This window comes from Pseudophryne corroboree, chromosome 3 (assembly GCF_028390025.1).
Source record: "Pseudophryne corroboree isolate aPseCor3 chromosome 3, aPseCor3.hap2, whole genome shotgun sequence".
NCBI lineage: Eukaryota > Metazoa > Chordata > Amphibia > Anura > Myobatrachidae > Pseudophryne > Pseudophryne corroboree.
The window spans coordinates 497,476,083-497,491,906 of record NC_086446.1 but is presented as its reverse complement, the minus strand read 5'-3'; positions in this window follow the sequence as shown (position 1 = coordinate 497,491,906).

Below are 15,824 nucleotides of genomic sequence, written 5' to 3'. Positions count from 1 at the left end.
AAATGAATTATAATCAATTCCTCCGTGGAGACATTTACCAGCAATTGCCTCCAGAAAGTACACAGGGACTTGTGATGGTGGATTCCAGTGGGGACGAATTAATACTCTGTGAGGAGGGGGATGTACACAGTGAAAGGGGTGAGGAATCAGACGATGAGGAGGAGGTGGACATCCTGCCTCTGTAGAGCCAGTTTATGCAAGGAGAGATTGATTGCTTCTATTTTGGTGGGGGCCCAACCAACCAGTCATTTCAGCCACAGTCGTGTGGCAGACCCTGTCGCTGAAATGATATGTTTGTTAAAGTGTGCATGTCCTGTTTATACAACATAAGGGTGGGTGGGAGGGCCCAAGGACAATTCCATCTTGCACCTCTTTTTTATTTATCTTTGCATCATGTGCTGTTTGGGGACTATTTTTTTAAGTACCATCCTGTCTGACACTGAAGTGCCACTCCTAGATGGGCCAGGTGTTTGTGCTGCCCACTTGGGTCGCTTAGCTTAGTCATCCAGGGACCTCTGTGCAAATTTTAGGACTAAAAATAATATTGTGAGGTGTGAGGTGTTCAGAATAGACTGGAAATGAGTGGAAATTATGGTTATTGAGGTTAATAATACTATAGGATCAAAATTACCCCCAAATTCTATGATTTAAGCTGTTTATGAGGTTTTTTTTTAAAAAAACTGAATCCAAAACGCACCCGAATCCGACAAAAATTCTTCAGGGAGGTTTTGCCAAAACGCGTCCGAATCCAAAACACGACCGCGGAACCGAATCCAAAACCAAAACACAAAACCCGAAAAATGCCCGCTGCACATCTCTAGTCTCAAGCATTCCAGTTTTGCTCTTATGTTTGCTTGACTATTCTTGTGTTTGACCCAGCTAGTCCTTACCACTATATTGCCTACTGCCTGAGATCTAAACATGATTTTGGCTGTACCTAATCTAACTATGTTTTTGCTTACTCCCTTTGCATTTATCTACTGTCCTATCCACCAGTCTTCAGCTTGCTGATTACTCTTATACAATAGTAACACCATATTATCAGAATAGGGGGCCACTTCTGTGTATTGTCATCAGCAAAGCCCAAACTCCCCTTGTGAAAACCACCAGTGTGTTAGACTCTGTGACCCTTTCTCAGATCCTAGTTGATGTAACGGAATCCATTTATCCCTGTCAAATCTTAACAGACTTTCCAAAAACTACTTTTTTGAGACCCTTGCAGATCTGGATTTGGGTGCAGTTATGTTTTAAATTACTGATATTTTCAGCCATTTCCATTTTCAAATTCATTATAATTTGTTTGGACCTGTGCAATCTTGCCCTGTGTATCCCAGTTGCTGACATCTCTAATTGGATTGAAATTAACTACCATAGTTACAGCCATGCATGAGTATCCACACTTGGATCCACATGTAATTTCTAGTTCCTTTTGACTAGAGTAAGTCAAGTCACATGAAGGTATCTCCTCCCGTAATTTACATATTAAACCTGGGGAAAAATTTACTAGGGTTCAATTTTGATTTAGAAGGGATTTTGGCTTTCTATTTCCATTCGATTTTGATTGAAGAGGTTTACTAAAGGCAAAATTGAATGTCAAATCGATTCTAAAGCTGAATTCAACTCACATACCTATACAATTCGATGTTTTCACATAGTCCAATAAGGAATATCCACATTTACTAAAGTTCGATTTGAAACTGAACTCTAAATCGAACTCAAAATCGAACTTGAAATCCCCAAATGAACAGAATGAAGTTAGCCATTTGAGCTTCTAAACACCATTCTATTGCTAGGAAATTGATTGTGATGACTTTTTAAGTACACAAATGTTCACAAATGTGAAGCAGTGTGAATGTAGGAATAATAGCTGTCCAAGGTTATGGTATGTTGTACACCTACCTGCTGTATGCAAATTACCACCTGACTCAGAGAACCCAGGAGCAATAATCAGAGCAACATCAGCAGTTTCATGAGTTGAATACTGCACATGTTTATACCAATGGGTATCATACCTAGTCCATGAATGTGCAACAGATAGCAGCAGAGCACAATATCTGATACTTTTGTTAGATGATATAACAAAACTTAAATTAATAAATGTTGTAACTGGCTACCCTGGTTTGTGCCATGATGCCTACATCCTCAGCAAATCATCCCTGCCTGCAGGGAGTCAAATGCCAGAGGGATGGTTGTTGAGTAAGTTACCTATTCATATAGCCACCCAATCCATGACAGAATGCACTTTTGTCTATTAAAAATAGACATTTTGGGAGCAGGGCCGGTGCTAGGGTGTTCAGCGCCCCCTGCAAACTATAAATTTGCACCCTCCCATGCGTTACAAAAGGACATGTCTCCTGTAGCACTGATGCTTATACACATAATGCTCCCTGCAGTAGTGACGCTTACATATGTAACTCCCCTCTACCAGTGATGTTTACAAATGTAACACCTCCTGTACCAGTGACGCTTACACACGTAACGCCCCCTGTACCAGTGACGCTTACACACGTAACGCCCTCTGTACCAGTGACGCTTACACATGTAACGCCCCCTGTACCAGTGACGCTTACACATGTAACGCCCCCTGTACCAGTGACACTTACACACGTAACGCCCCCTGTACCAGTGATGCTTACACACGTAACGCCCCCTGTACCAGTGACGCTTACACACGTAACGCCCTCTGTACCAGTGACGCTTACACATGTAACGCCCCGTGTACCAGTGACGCTTACACATGTAACGCCCCCTGTACCAGTGACGCTTACACATGTAATGCCCCTTGTACCAGTGACGCTTACACACATTATGCCACACAGTCACACATACACATACACACACAGATACACACACCAAATACACATTTACATACACACACATACATACTGTACATACATTACACACATACACAGTCACGTATACACACACATAGAAATATACACAGATACTGTACACACACACACACACACACACATACACACACACACACACACACACACACACACACACACACTCTTTCCGGAAACTTACCTAAGGAAGTCTGGCTGGCAGGAGCTATAGCAGTTCATGCTCCTGCTGCAGCCTGGTACCGTGTAGCACCACCCCTTATTCCCATGTAGCTCAGCCCATTTTAGGTCCACACACTGTAACAGAGGAGGGGGAGAACTTGGAGAGGAGGCTTCATGCTGCCGGCGCCGCTGCCTGTCATAGAGTGCAAAAGGTGCAGCACGCAGCAGCAGCAGGGTCATCAGCTCAGCACAGGGATGCAGAGCATGGAGAGCGCCTCTCCAGCCTGGCGACTCCCTGTACTGCATCCCTTTGCTGAGTGGCTAGCGCCGGGCCTGTTTGGGAGGCATATTATTGTATCAGTTGGCAAAAGTGTCAGATATCACGCATTAAGTAAACCACTCACCCCAAATTATGCAATAAACAGGGAGCAGGCAGAGGTTTTGTTTCCAACAACTGACTATGTGAGCACAGAAAGTGGAAGGCAGGCAGGAAGGAAAATTATATAGAAACAATTTCAGTTGATTTTGTAGATTCATAAAAGTGATCTCAAAATTTAATTTTTTGTAAATATACCCCCTGATCTCAGTGGTGTATCTATTATGGGTGCAGGGTGTGCAGTGCACACATGCTCCTGGGTCAAGGATGGCCCACACCACACATCCTGCACCCATTTATTATACATAGCTCTCTGGAGTATTGCATTTGTGCTGCACAAATCACTGGGAAAATGGCACAGTGCCACATTTTACTTAAATTAGCCCCCGGAGGAGGGGGTCCACATTGAGGCTGTACACAGGCCCCCTCCTCTCTTAGGGGTATATTTACGAAGGTGTGAGTTTTTTTAGAAGTGGAGATGATGCCCCTAGGAACCAATCAAATTTCACTTAACATTCACAATGCATCCGGAAAGTATTCACAGCGCTTCAGCTTTTCTACATTTTGTTATGTTACAGCCTTGTTCCAAAATGGAATAAAATTAATTTTTCCCTCAAAATTCTACACACAATGCCCCATAATGACAACGTGAATTTTTTTTTCTTTTTATATTTTTGCAAATTTATTAAAAATAAAAAACAAAGAAATCAAATGTCCATAAATATTCACAGCCTTTGCCATGAAGCCAGTGTTGGACTGGAGCATGAAGGGCCCACTGGGAGCATACAATTGTAGGGGCCCATGATCAGAGGTGTGGCCAGCTTCAGAAGGGGGTGTGGCCAGCCACCACAGAGTTTTGTCTAACCATTATAGAGTACCTGGTCTGGACTCCTTGATAATTTATATAGTAATTAATGCTAGTGCATGCATGATAATGTGCCAGATTAATGACAGCAATGTACTGTAGAGAATACATCATAATCCTGTGCAGTATAAGGTAACATATGTATAATTAATATATAATTCAAGTGCACAGTCTATAACCTTCCTCCTAGAGGAGGAGGGCCCCCCAGGCAGTAAGGCCTACCAGTGGTTTCCCCTGTACCCCTGTGGGCCAGTCTGAGCCTGCATGAAGCTCAAAATTGAGCTCAGGTGATTCTTGTATCCACTGAGATGTTCCTACAGCTTAATTGGAGTCCACCTGTGGTAAATTCAGTTGATTGGACATGATTTGGAAAGGCACCCTCCTGTCTATATTAGGTTCCCACACTTGACAATGCATGTCTGAGCACAAACCAAGCATGAAGTCAAAGGAATTGTCTGTAGACCTCTGAGACAGGATTGTCTCGAGGCACAAACCGGCGAAGGGTACAGAAAAATATCTGCTGCTTTGAAGGTCCCAATGAGCACAGTGGCCTCCATCATCCGTAAAATGGAAGAAGTTCGGAACCACCAGGACTCTTCTTAGAGCTGTCCGGCAGTATAAACTGAGCAATCAGGGGAGAAGGATCCTAGTCAGGGAGGTGACCAAGAACCCAGTGGTCACTCTGTCAGAGCTACAGCATTCCTCTGTGGAGAGAGGAGAACCTTCCAGAAGAACAACCATCTCTGCAGCAATCCACCAATCAGGCCTTTATGGTAGAGTCGCCGGATGGAAGCCACTCCTTAGTAAAAAGCACATGGCAGCCCACCTGGAGTTTGCCAAAATGGACTTGAAGGACGCTCAGACCATGAGAAACAAAATTCTCTGGTCTGATGATACAAAGATTGAACTCTTTGGCGTGAATGCCAGGCATCACATGTTTGGAGGAAACCAGGCACCGCCCATCAATAGGCCAATGCCATCCCTATAGTGAAGCATGGTGATGGCAGCATCATGCTGTGGGGATGTTTTTAGTGGCAGAACTGGGAGACTAGTCAGGATAGAGGGAAAGATGAATACAGCAATGTACAGAGACACCATGGATGAAAACCTGCTCCAGAGTGCTCTCGACCTTGGGTGACGGTTCATCTTTCAGCAGGACAATGACCCTAAGCACACAGCCAAGATATCAAAGGAGTGGCCTCAGGACAACTCTGCGAATGTCCTTGAGTGGCCCCGCCAGAGCCCAGACTTGAATCCGATTGAACATCTCTGGAGAGATCTGAAAATGGCTGTGCACTGACGCTTCCTATCCAACCTGATGGAGCTTGAGAGGTGCTGCAAAGAGGAATGGGTGAAACTGCCCAAAGATAGGTGTACCAAGCTTGTGGCATCATATTCAAAAAGACTTGAGGCTTGAGGCTAATTGCTGCCAAAAGTGCTTGAGGCTAATTGCTGCCAAATGTGCATCAACAAAGTATCTAGCAAAGGCTGTGAATACTTATGTACATGTGATTTTTTAGTTGTTGTTTTTTTAAATAAATTTGCAAAAATCTCCAAAAAACTTTTTTCACATTGTCATTACGTGTATAGAAGTTTGAGGGAAAAAATGAATTTATTCCATTTTGGAATAAGGCTGTAACATAACAAAATGTGGAAAAAGTGAAGCGCTGTGAATACTTTCCAGATGCACTGTATTTAGCTGATTATAGCTAGAATCTGATTGGTTGCTATGGGCAACAACTCCACTAAAAAACTCACACCTTAGTAAATAAACCTCTTAATCTGCCTCTGGTTCTGGTGAAGTGGGATCAATATTCTAAATTAACTCGTAGGCTACAAAGTTATTTGTCTAGGGAGGTGGTTGATAGACAGTTAGATAGTTAGACCTTTTGACTGTTGACCTTATGGTGTAGACCTAATGACTGTCCATCTTTGTAATGTCTATCTTCTGTACCACACCCATTTGTCTATACCCTCTTCCTTTACCAAAGACACAACAGAACTTTTTTTTACATAGGCACAGACATGTAGATGTGCTCACAAATCAAGCAACAAGACTCTCAGTGCTGAGAGGTCTCAGTAACAAGGCTCACAATAGCTAATTCACAGATCACTACTAGCAATAACTAAATTCAAGAATGTTACATGAATAACAAGAACAATGTAAAATGGGTCCAGGATGTCCTATAAAATGAAAGTACAAAATAACAGATGCAAATAGGAAAGAAGTCCAGGATAACAGATTCATCAGATAAATTTTAAAAATAGAAATACTGGATACCATAAGATATCAGGAATACATCAAAAACAAGGATATAGGAAACCTGGATGGAACCACAGGTGATCATATTTAATACAAAGTCCTCTCAAGTGTTCTTTAAAACAACCAGGAGGTCAAAAAAGCTAAGAGGGATGGTAAACCCTGAGTTTGTGGCACTTTATACAATGGGAGCAAGGGAATTGGTGTACGGATGGTGTAATGGTTAGTATTACTGCCTCACAGCACTGAGGTCATGGGTTCGATTCCCACCATGGCCCTAACTGTGCGGAGTTTGTATATTCTCCCCGTACTTGCGTGGGTTTCCTCCGGGTTCTCCGGTTTCCTCCCACAATCCAAAAATATACTGGTAGGTCAATTGGCTCCCAACAAAAATTAACCCTAGTATGAATGTGTCTGTGTAATTGTAAGCTCCAGTGGGGCAGGGACTGATGTGAATGGGCAAATATTATCTATAAAAGCGCTGTGGAATATGTGTGCGCTATATAAATAACTGGTAATAATAATAATAATAATAATTGTAAATAGTAGGAACAAAAGAGCAAGATACCTATCACCTGCTTGTCGGCGCAAACAAATAAAATTTTTCAAAATATGTATCAATTTAGTTTATATATTCCAGCTAAACAAAGCAATACTTCAAAGAAGATTACTGACAAAAGAATTATCTGTATGGAGTCGGACTAATGAGTACCTCCATATATCTTGTCTGTTTATACAGCTACAAATTAGGACAGTTGTTGAAGAAAGTCAAACAGAATGAGACCAGTAAATCGATTCCTCTTTGAAGAGGTGTTTAATCCAGATAACCCCCTAAACATTCTTGCGTTCAATGTCTTATATACTTTTAATGGACTGCGCAATTGTTTCAGTGTTAGTAAAAACCAGACCACCAATACAATGTGCACAAGGTGTGAGATAAAACATAATGTTTCTTTATATCTACTGCACTAATAGTACAAATTGTGGGTAACATACTGTAAAGTACTTACAGTGTACACAGATGAAGAGAAGATTCCCTACAGGGCTACAGAAGTTGTCTTTTCCAAAATGTATTCCAGAGAATGGTTCTCATGAATAAATTGTTTTTTTTCTAAATTAGATTTTTAGAATTGATTTAGCATAATGAGAAAACATTACAATATTGTAGTATCTGAAGTAAAATACCTGAAAATCATCCTTTATATAAATAACAAAATAGTATGATTTTCAGAACAAAGCAACAATGCAACACAAACTTTTACAGTTATCATCTGTGGGAAAATACACAAATAGTTTGACTTCTAGAAACTTATTTGTTTTTTTTCATTAGTGGATATGCTCAAATTGGGATGTAGTCAAAATACTGTCAGTCAGGAATCGATCTGTATTGTCAGAAGACCGGCCAGAATCCAGACACAACCCGTAGGTAAGTACAGGGGGGATGCATGCAATATACCGGCTGTCTGGATCTCGGCGTTCAGGCATTTTACAGACAAACGGAATCTCGACACCCGCTCGGTATTCCCACTCGGTTGGTGGGTCCACGCCACCAACCAATTGGAAATAGAAACATACTATAAACAAATTAAAAAGGCTAAAAAAATAAAAATATAAATTCTTTTTAAAATATATTCTGTCAGCGCTTTCTTTTCTTGTGGTAACAATTGGAAATAGAACCTGTGGCAAGCGCATTGAGCCACTGGGCCCAATGGACATGACGAGCGCAGTATCCCATACAGGGGTTTGGTTTAGGGTTAGGCACGGCGGGAGGGGGGGGAGTTAGGGTTAGACTGGGGAGGTGGGGGAGTTTAGGGTTCGGCTGCGGGGGCGGTAAGGGTTAGGGTGCAGGAGGGAAATGGTTAGGGTTAGGCTGCGGGAGGGGTGGGTTAGGTTTAGTGTTAGAATTAGGGATAAGGCTAGGGGAAAAATACATATGGGAATGTATCGGGATTCTGGTTGCTAGTGGGATGCCGCTGTTGGTCTTCTGACTGTCGATGTCCCGACTGCCAGTAATTTATACCCAACCCCTCAAATCATGTGAACTGCTTTGAAATGAAATAAACTTAGGCTGGTTTAAGGGCCTTGGATTTGTTCATGGTACAGTTATATTTGTGTGCGATTCAAAGTTTGCGGTTTGTAACGACATTAAATATGATAAAATTCTGCCATAAATATTTATACATTGCCAAACCACATGGAAAACTGCTGCTTTTCATTTTTTAAGAATAGATAGCATGCTGCTTGTGCTAGTGTGCCTGTTAGACTTGCAAAAAGTAAAAAGTTATTAAAGCTTTAAAAAATAAAGTAAGAAAACAAATCTCTCCTTTTTATTATCTACAAGGCTAGCCTACTCAGCATCAGGCCTGACCCTCTATGCACAAACACACAATCTGGGCCTGAGTACCAGAAAATATAAGGATTAAATTAGTGATGTGCGATGAGGTCAATGACTGGGTAAGGCAATGTCCAGTATCAGAGCCAGATTTACACACATATACTGTATAACAAAGAAAACTGGATAACGGAAAAGGATATTCTCTCAGGCGCTCATCATATCGAAACCATATAATAAATAAAATGAAAAAAGAATAATACATTCCTTAATTCACAGGTAGGGTCTAGATGACAAGGGAAGGCCGTCTTTCCTCATTAATATTGTAAAGTTTGCTGGTTTTAAATTAATTAAGTCCACAAGTAGACAAAAAAGATATTATGACAGCTTTAGCAAAAAGTGAGATGAAATCTATATATGAGTTCAATACATTACATCCGTTTTATCTTTTAGGTCGATTGGTCATTTTTGAAGATGTCTGGATTTTAATGATTTAATATGTAAAATTTCGTTTTTAATCTCGTTGCTATGGAGACGCGGCCGGATGGGACGACACTTCCGGGTGGATAACCTATCAAGAGCCTGAGTTTCTAAACACTCTCTAAACACTGGGTAATGAGAGATGGCCCCGAAAGGAAGGGATGACGTCAGTGTTTGTCAAAACGCTATTTGCACGGCTGGCGGAAGTTTAGACGGACTCCCGGAAGTGACGTACCGGGAGATGGATCAAGATTTAGGTGGTCACACCTTTGGTTGGCAAAGTTAAGGGGTATGGTTGGAGGACGAGATGTCCTAAGGAACTGACATCACAGGAAGTTTCCCTCGAGTCCGTGGATGGCAGATATAATGATTGGATTACTTGCCGGCCGCGCCCTCCGGAAGTGTCGTATCGCAACCAAGAGGATACGATTGGTTGGGTTGCGTTCCCATGGCAACGAGGGGGTTTGTTTGGAATTCAATTCGAATGAACAGCTGAATCAAATGTACTATTAGGATTCCGATTGGTTGGATATTTCAATAAATATATGGTTCAGATGACTGTCCTTTATTCTACCTTGAAAAAGATCCGCAGCATCGCGGGTAGAAACGCGTCGGTATCCAAAGGACAGATTACGGATCCCAAGGTGTCTGTTGGTGAAACATCTGGACAGCTGAGACTGTTTACCCATCACTTCAGTTCCAGTCAGTCTTTTCCGGAGAGACGTTTTGGTAACTGATATACCAACTGCTGTTTTTGAGAACTGTCTAATACCAGTTCTCTTACATGCTGGTAATTATTCTGGCTGTCTACCTTCAACAGTTCTTTGGGATAATTTTATGTATTTATGTAACATGTGTTAATGTGCACTATTAAATTGTGACTTTACTACACATGAATTGATTTTTCTCTTTCATACTGCTTTGCATCTGTGAGAAATTAATGAGGAAAGACGGCCTTCACTTGTTATCTAGACCCTACCTGTGAATTAAGGAATATATTATTCATTTTTCATTTTTATTTATTATATGGTTTCGATATGATGAGCGCTTGAGAGAATATCCTTTTCCGTTATCCAGTTTTCTTTGTTATAAGTCTTTGGGTACTTTTGGAGGGGTACATTTGGAAATTGTGATTGTTTTCAGGCTGCCGTTTGTTAATTGCGCTATTTGAAGGTCCCGCAAGAAATTTACTATATATAACATATACTGTATAAACCCTATGGTTCACGTGGGTATTGTACAAAGGTGCAACAGTATATACAGGTAAAACTCTGAAAATTAGAATATCATGCAAAAGTTCATTTATTTCAGTAATTCAACTTAAAAGGTGAAACTAATATATTATATAGACTCATTACATGCAAAGTGAGATATTTAAAACCTTTATTTGTTATAATTTTGATGAATGTGGTTTACATCTTAAGAAAACCCCAAATCCAAATTCTCAGAAAATTGGAATCTCCTATATAATAGCCCAGATCTGTGCCTGTGTGTATAACGCTGGGCATGGCTAGGAGTTCTCATTGGGTTAGCAGCAGGTCTATCACACCCAGTCAACAGCTGATTGGGCAAGAAATGCCCTCCCACACAGGTTACATCCAATGGGAGGCTCTGCCCTTTGGCTGCTGTGTCTTCCCAGAGCAGTATTAACAATGGGGCTGATGGAGCTGCAGCTGCAGGTCCGCACCCCAAAACAGGCCCACTGCATCTGCAGTAGCATACCCTCCAACAAGTTACACATAAAAATTGCTTCAAATTCGAATAGGGGGCGTGGCCACAGGTAAAGTGGGGGTGGCCACGCCCCTTTTCTTATACTTTCAATGGAAGTTTGGAGAGCCAAAAATCTGTACAAAGCATAAAAAAAAGGTACTGTACCTGCCAAAAAGGTACAGCTGGAGGGTATGCCACTGCATCTGCAGCAAGTCTCTGCGCTGTGCATAGGGAAAAAATAATAATTTTACTGCAGTGTCCTATGTCCTGCTGCCAGTCCGCCTGCCCCCTCCGGCATCAACAATCCCCACTCCCTACCCACAGTGCAGCTGCTGCGGCCACCGGCATAGATGTGTATGAAAGTGGCGCAGCGGAAGCCTTTCATAGCCTTCCCTGCGCTGCATACTCTCTGAGCCCCGGTGTTATGTCACAGAAGTGCCTCCCCACCAAAGCCGCACCCAGATCCCCAGAGGCCCTGACTCCACAACACAGCACCTGGGCTGCTGGCCTGGAAGCCCCGAGATGGCTAATGTAATGGATAGAGTGGGTGATATCGCGGAGGGTAATGTCTGGACGTTGAATCAATGTAAAAGGCTGTGCAGTGCAGTGGGTGTGCAGTGTCACTGACACCGCACAGCACTCTCACCATTTACATTGATTCAGCGAGTCAGTTAGCTCTGCCAGCCAGTCACTATTGTAATCGGCGGTGTCCCAATGCGCCGCATTACAGGGAAGTAGATGCATTTAAAAAAACTACAGCTCCCAGCAGCCCTTAGCGCAGGAGTGATCCCGCGCTAAGGCCAGCTGGGAGCTGTATTTTTTTGAGTGCATCTTCTTCCCTGTAATGCGGTGCGTTGGGACACCGGAGCTAACAATAATGACTGCCTGCTGTGTGAGTCTCCGGGAGAGCCACTGCCAAAGGGAGGACAGCAGCTTAGCTGCATCCAGGAGGAGAAGCAGGAGAAGCATTATCTGCCCCTCCCCCACTTGCAGTACCTCCAGGTCCCATCTGCGGCACCACCACAACCCCCCTCCAGCACACCTGCGGTGACTCCGGGACCCCCTCCCCCACCCGCAGCACCCCCGCATCCTCCCTCACCCACCGCACCCACCCCTCCCCCACTCGCAGCACCCCCACATCTGCTCCTCCTCCACAGGGGCTCCAGACCCCCACCCGCACAAATACAAAAGCATCGCACAGCGGCGATGCCTTTGTATTTGAGGAGTAACTCTCGGCCAGCGCAGCTCCTGCGGCTGGCCGGGAGTTACTCATCGCTCCCGCTGGCTGCAGCAGCTGCCCCCCCAATGGTCCGGCCACACCTGCGTTGGCCGGACCACTCCCCCTAAACGGCAGCTAAACGCCGCCGTTCAGCCCCCTCCCACCTAGCGAGCACCTCTGTCTCAGAGGCGATCGCTAGGCAATGATGACTGACATGCGCCGGCGCATGCGCAGTTCCGATCCGATCGCATGGCTGCGAAAAAGTGCAGCGTGCGATCGGGTCGGAATGACCCCCCATGCCACACCGCATTGAGGCAGTAATTCATGCAAAAGGGGCCCAAACCAAGTACTGAGTACATATGCATGATTATACTTTTTCAGAGGGTGACATTTCTGTATTTAAAATCCTTTTTTTATTGATTTTATGTAATATTCTAATTTTCTGAGATTTTGGATTTGGTGTTTTCTTAAGCTGTAAACCACAATCATCAAAATTATAACAAATAAAGGCTTGAAATATCTCACTTTGCATGCAATGAGTCTATATAATATATTAGTTTCACCTTTTAAGTTGAATTACTGAAATAAATGAACTTTTGCACGATATTCTAATTTTCTGAGTTTCACCTATACTTTGTTACCCTAAATTTAACCCTAACCATATTTATGAGTTATAAATAACTTTTTTGTATTATTCTAATCATTTTTATAGTCAAAACTCTGGAGTATACTGGAGTATGACTGGTGAGGCTCCCCTGCCTATCCTGACCGTACGCCACTGATTAGTACAAACAGAAAGCCTGTCTGCTCATAAGCAAAAATGCAAACTCTAATTGCAATAACTACTGCTTTAAAGGCTTAATAAATAGCCTTGTTACTTAATTTAGAGGTAATTATAGTAACATAGTAACATAGTAACTAAGGTTGAAAAAAGACAATTGTCCATTGAGTACAACCTATTTGTGGTCTCCTATGCAGTCTTATTATAGGACTAGTTATTTTTATGTTAGGACTAGTTATATTAACTATAATGCGTGCCTACGCACCATAACCCTGAATATCTTTATCCAATAGGAATTTATCTAACCCATTCTGAAAGGTGATGACTGAGTCCGCAGTTACTACTCTCTCAGGCAGGAAATTCCAAAGACGCATTGTTCTTACTGTGAAAAAACCTTTTTGCCTCAATGTGCGGAAACTCCTCTCCTCTAACCTAAGCGAGTGACCACGTGTTCTCTGTGCTGATCTTATAGAAAACAGGTCCCTCCCAAGCTCTATGTATTGACCCTTATATATTTGTAGATGTTGATCATGTCCCCTCTTAGTGTCCTCTTTTCCAATGTAAACATGCCTAGCCTTGCAAGCCTTTCCTCGTATTCCAGTGTCTCCATGCCCTTCATTAGTTTGGTTGCCCGCCTCTGAACTTTTTCTAGCTCCAGGATATCCTTTTTGTAATATGGTGCCCAAAATTGCACACAGTATTCAAGATGAGGCCTCACTAGTGATTTATATAATGGGAGTATAATACTCTTGTCCCTTGCATCAATCCCCCATTTTATGCATGCTAATATCTTATTCGCCTTCTTTGCTTCACTCCTACTTTGGGTACTGCTGTTTAATTTGTTATCTATGTGAACCCCTGAGTCTTTTTTTAGTACAGAATCCCTTAATATTACCCCATTTATATGTAGGTGTTATTTTTGGTCTTGCGCCCACAGTCCATTACCTTACACTTGTCTGTGTTGAATCTCATTCTCCATTTTGTTACCCATGCTTCCAGTTTAGTTAAGTCGTTCTGAAGCGACTCAGCATCCCCCTCCGTATTTATAACCTTACACAAATTGGTATCGTCTGCGAAAATTGATACCATGCTCTCTAGACCTACTGTTAGGTCGTTGATGAAAATGTTGAACAAAAGTGGTCCAAGTACAGACCCTTGTGGCACACCACTTAGTACTTTAGTCCAATTTGAAAATGATCCATTGACCACAATGCGCTGCTCCCTATTATCTAACCAATTACTGACCCAAGTGCATATTGTGCTCCTTAGCCCTATTTCTTGTAGCTTGTAGATAAGACGCATGTGTGGTACAGTGTCGAAAGCTTTGTCAAAGTCTAAAAAGATTATATCCACCTCCTTAAACTGCGTCTTAAGGTTCGTACTTACTGTTTCATAAAAGCCAAGTAAGTTGGTCTGACATGATTTGTCCTTCACAAATCCATCTTGGTTCCTTTTAATGACCTTATTTGCTTCAAGGAACTTTTGAATACTGTCCCTTAGAATACTTTCCAATACTTTCCCCACTATAGATGTAAGACTAACTGGTCTATAATTACCTGGTTCAGCTTTGCTCCCCTTTTTAAATATCGGCACTACCTCCGCTATACCCCAGTCTTTGGGAACCATACCCGATTTAACTGAATCCATGAAGATCAAAAATAGAGGTCTTGCTAGTTCAGCATGCAGCTCCATAAGAACCCTCGGGTGAATTCCATCAGGACCAGGTGACTTATTAATCTTTAACTTTTCGGTCCTCACAGAAATAAGCATTTAGCAGTGGGACATTATCTTTGTTGAGATTTTGTGTTAGACCCAGCATTTGGTCCTTTCTGGTAAATACTGTTGAAAAAAAACTTGTTTAGTTTGTTTGCTATGTCATTATCATTTTTGATTAAGACTCCCACTCTCCTTCTTTAGTCTCTTGCTGTTGATGTACTTTAAAAAATGTTTGGGATTCGCTTTGCTTTCCTTTGCTACTAGTTTTTCAGTTTCTACTTTAGCCGCTCTTATTCCTTTTTTGCATATTTTGTTACAGTCCTTATAGTGTTGAAATGACTCCGCATCCCCCTCAGATTTGTATTTTTAAATACTCATCTTTTTTTGTCCATTAATTCCTTTATTTTTTTGTTAAACCATATTGGTTTGGGATTTTTATTCCTTTTTTTGGCTGCTGGTGGGAATATATTTACGAGTATTATTAATTAGCAGTGATTTTAATACATCCCATTTCTCTGTAGTATTTTTCCCTTGAAACAGAATTTCCCATTCAATGTCCCTTGACGCTTCCTTCACTATGTCAAAGTTGGCTTTGCTAAAGTTTAGAGTCCTAGTTGAGCCAGTATAGGACTGCTTATGAAAACTGATATTGAATGTGACCATATTGTGGTCGCTGTTACCTATGGGCTCTCCTACTTCAATATTTGATACCAATTCCCCATTGTTAGTTAATACCAGGTCTAAGATTGCATTGTACCTAGTTGGTTCCTCGATTGAACTAAGTAATTATCATTTAGCGTGTTTAAAAACATATTGCCCCTAGCAGTATCACATGAATTGATTTTCCAGTTTATCTCGGATAGTTAAAGTCTCCCATCACTACTATGTCTCCTACTCCTGCGGCTCTTTCAATTTGGTTCAGTAACAATTTCTCATCAGACACATTAATACCAGGCGGCCTGTAGCATAATCCCAATAATAACTTCTTTATTCCTTTACCCCGCATGCAATTTCTACCCATAACGTCTCAATAGTAATTACAGTCTCTTCTTGAATATCTTCCCGTATAACAGGTTT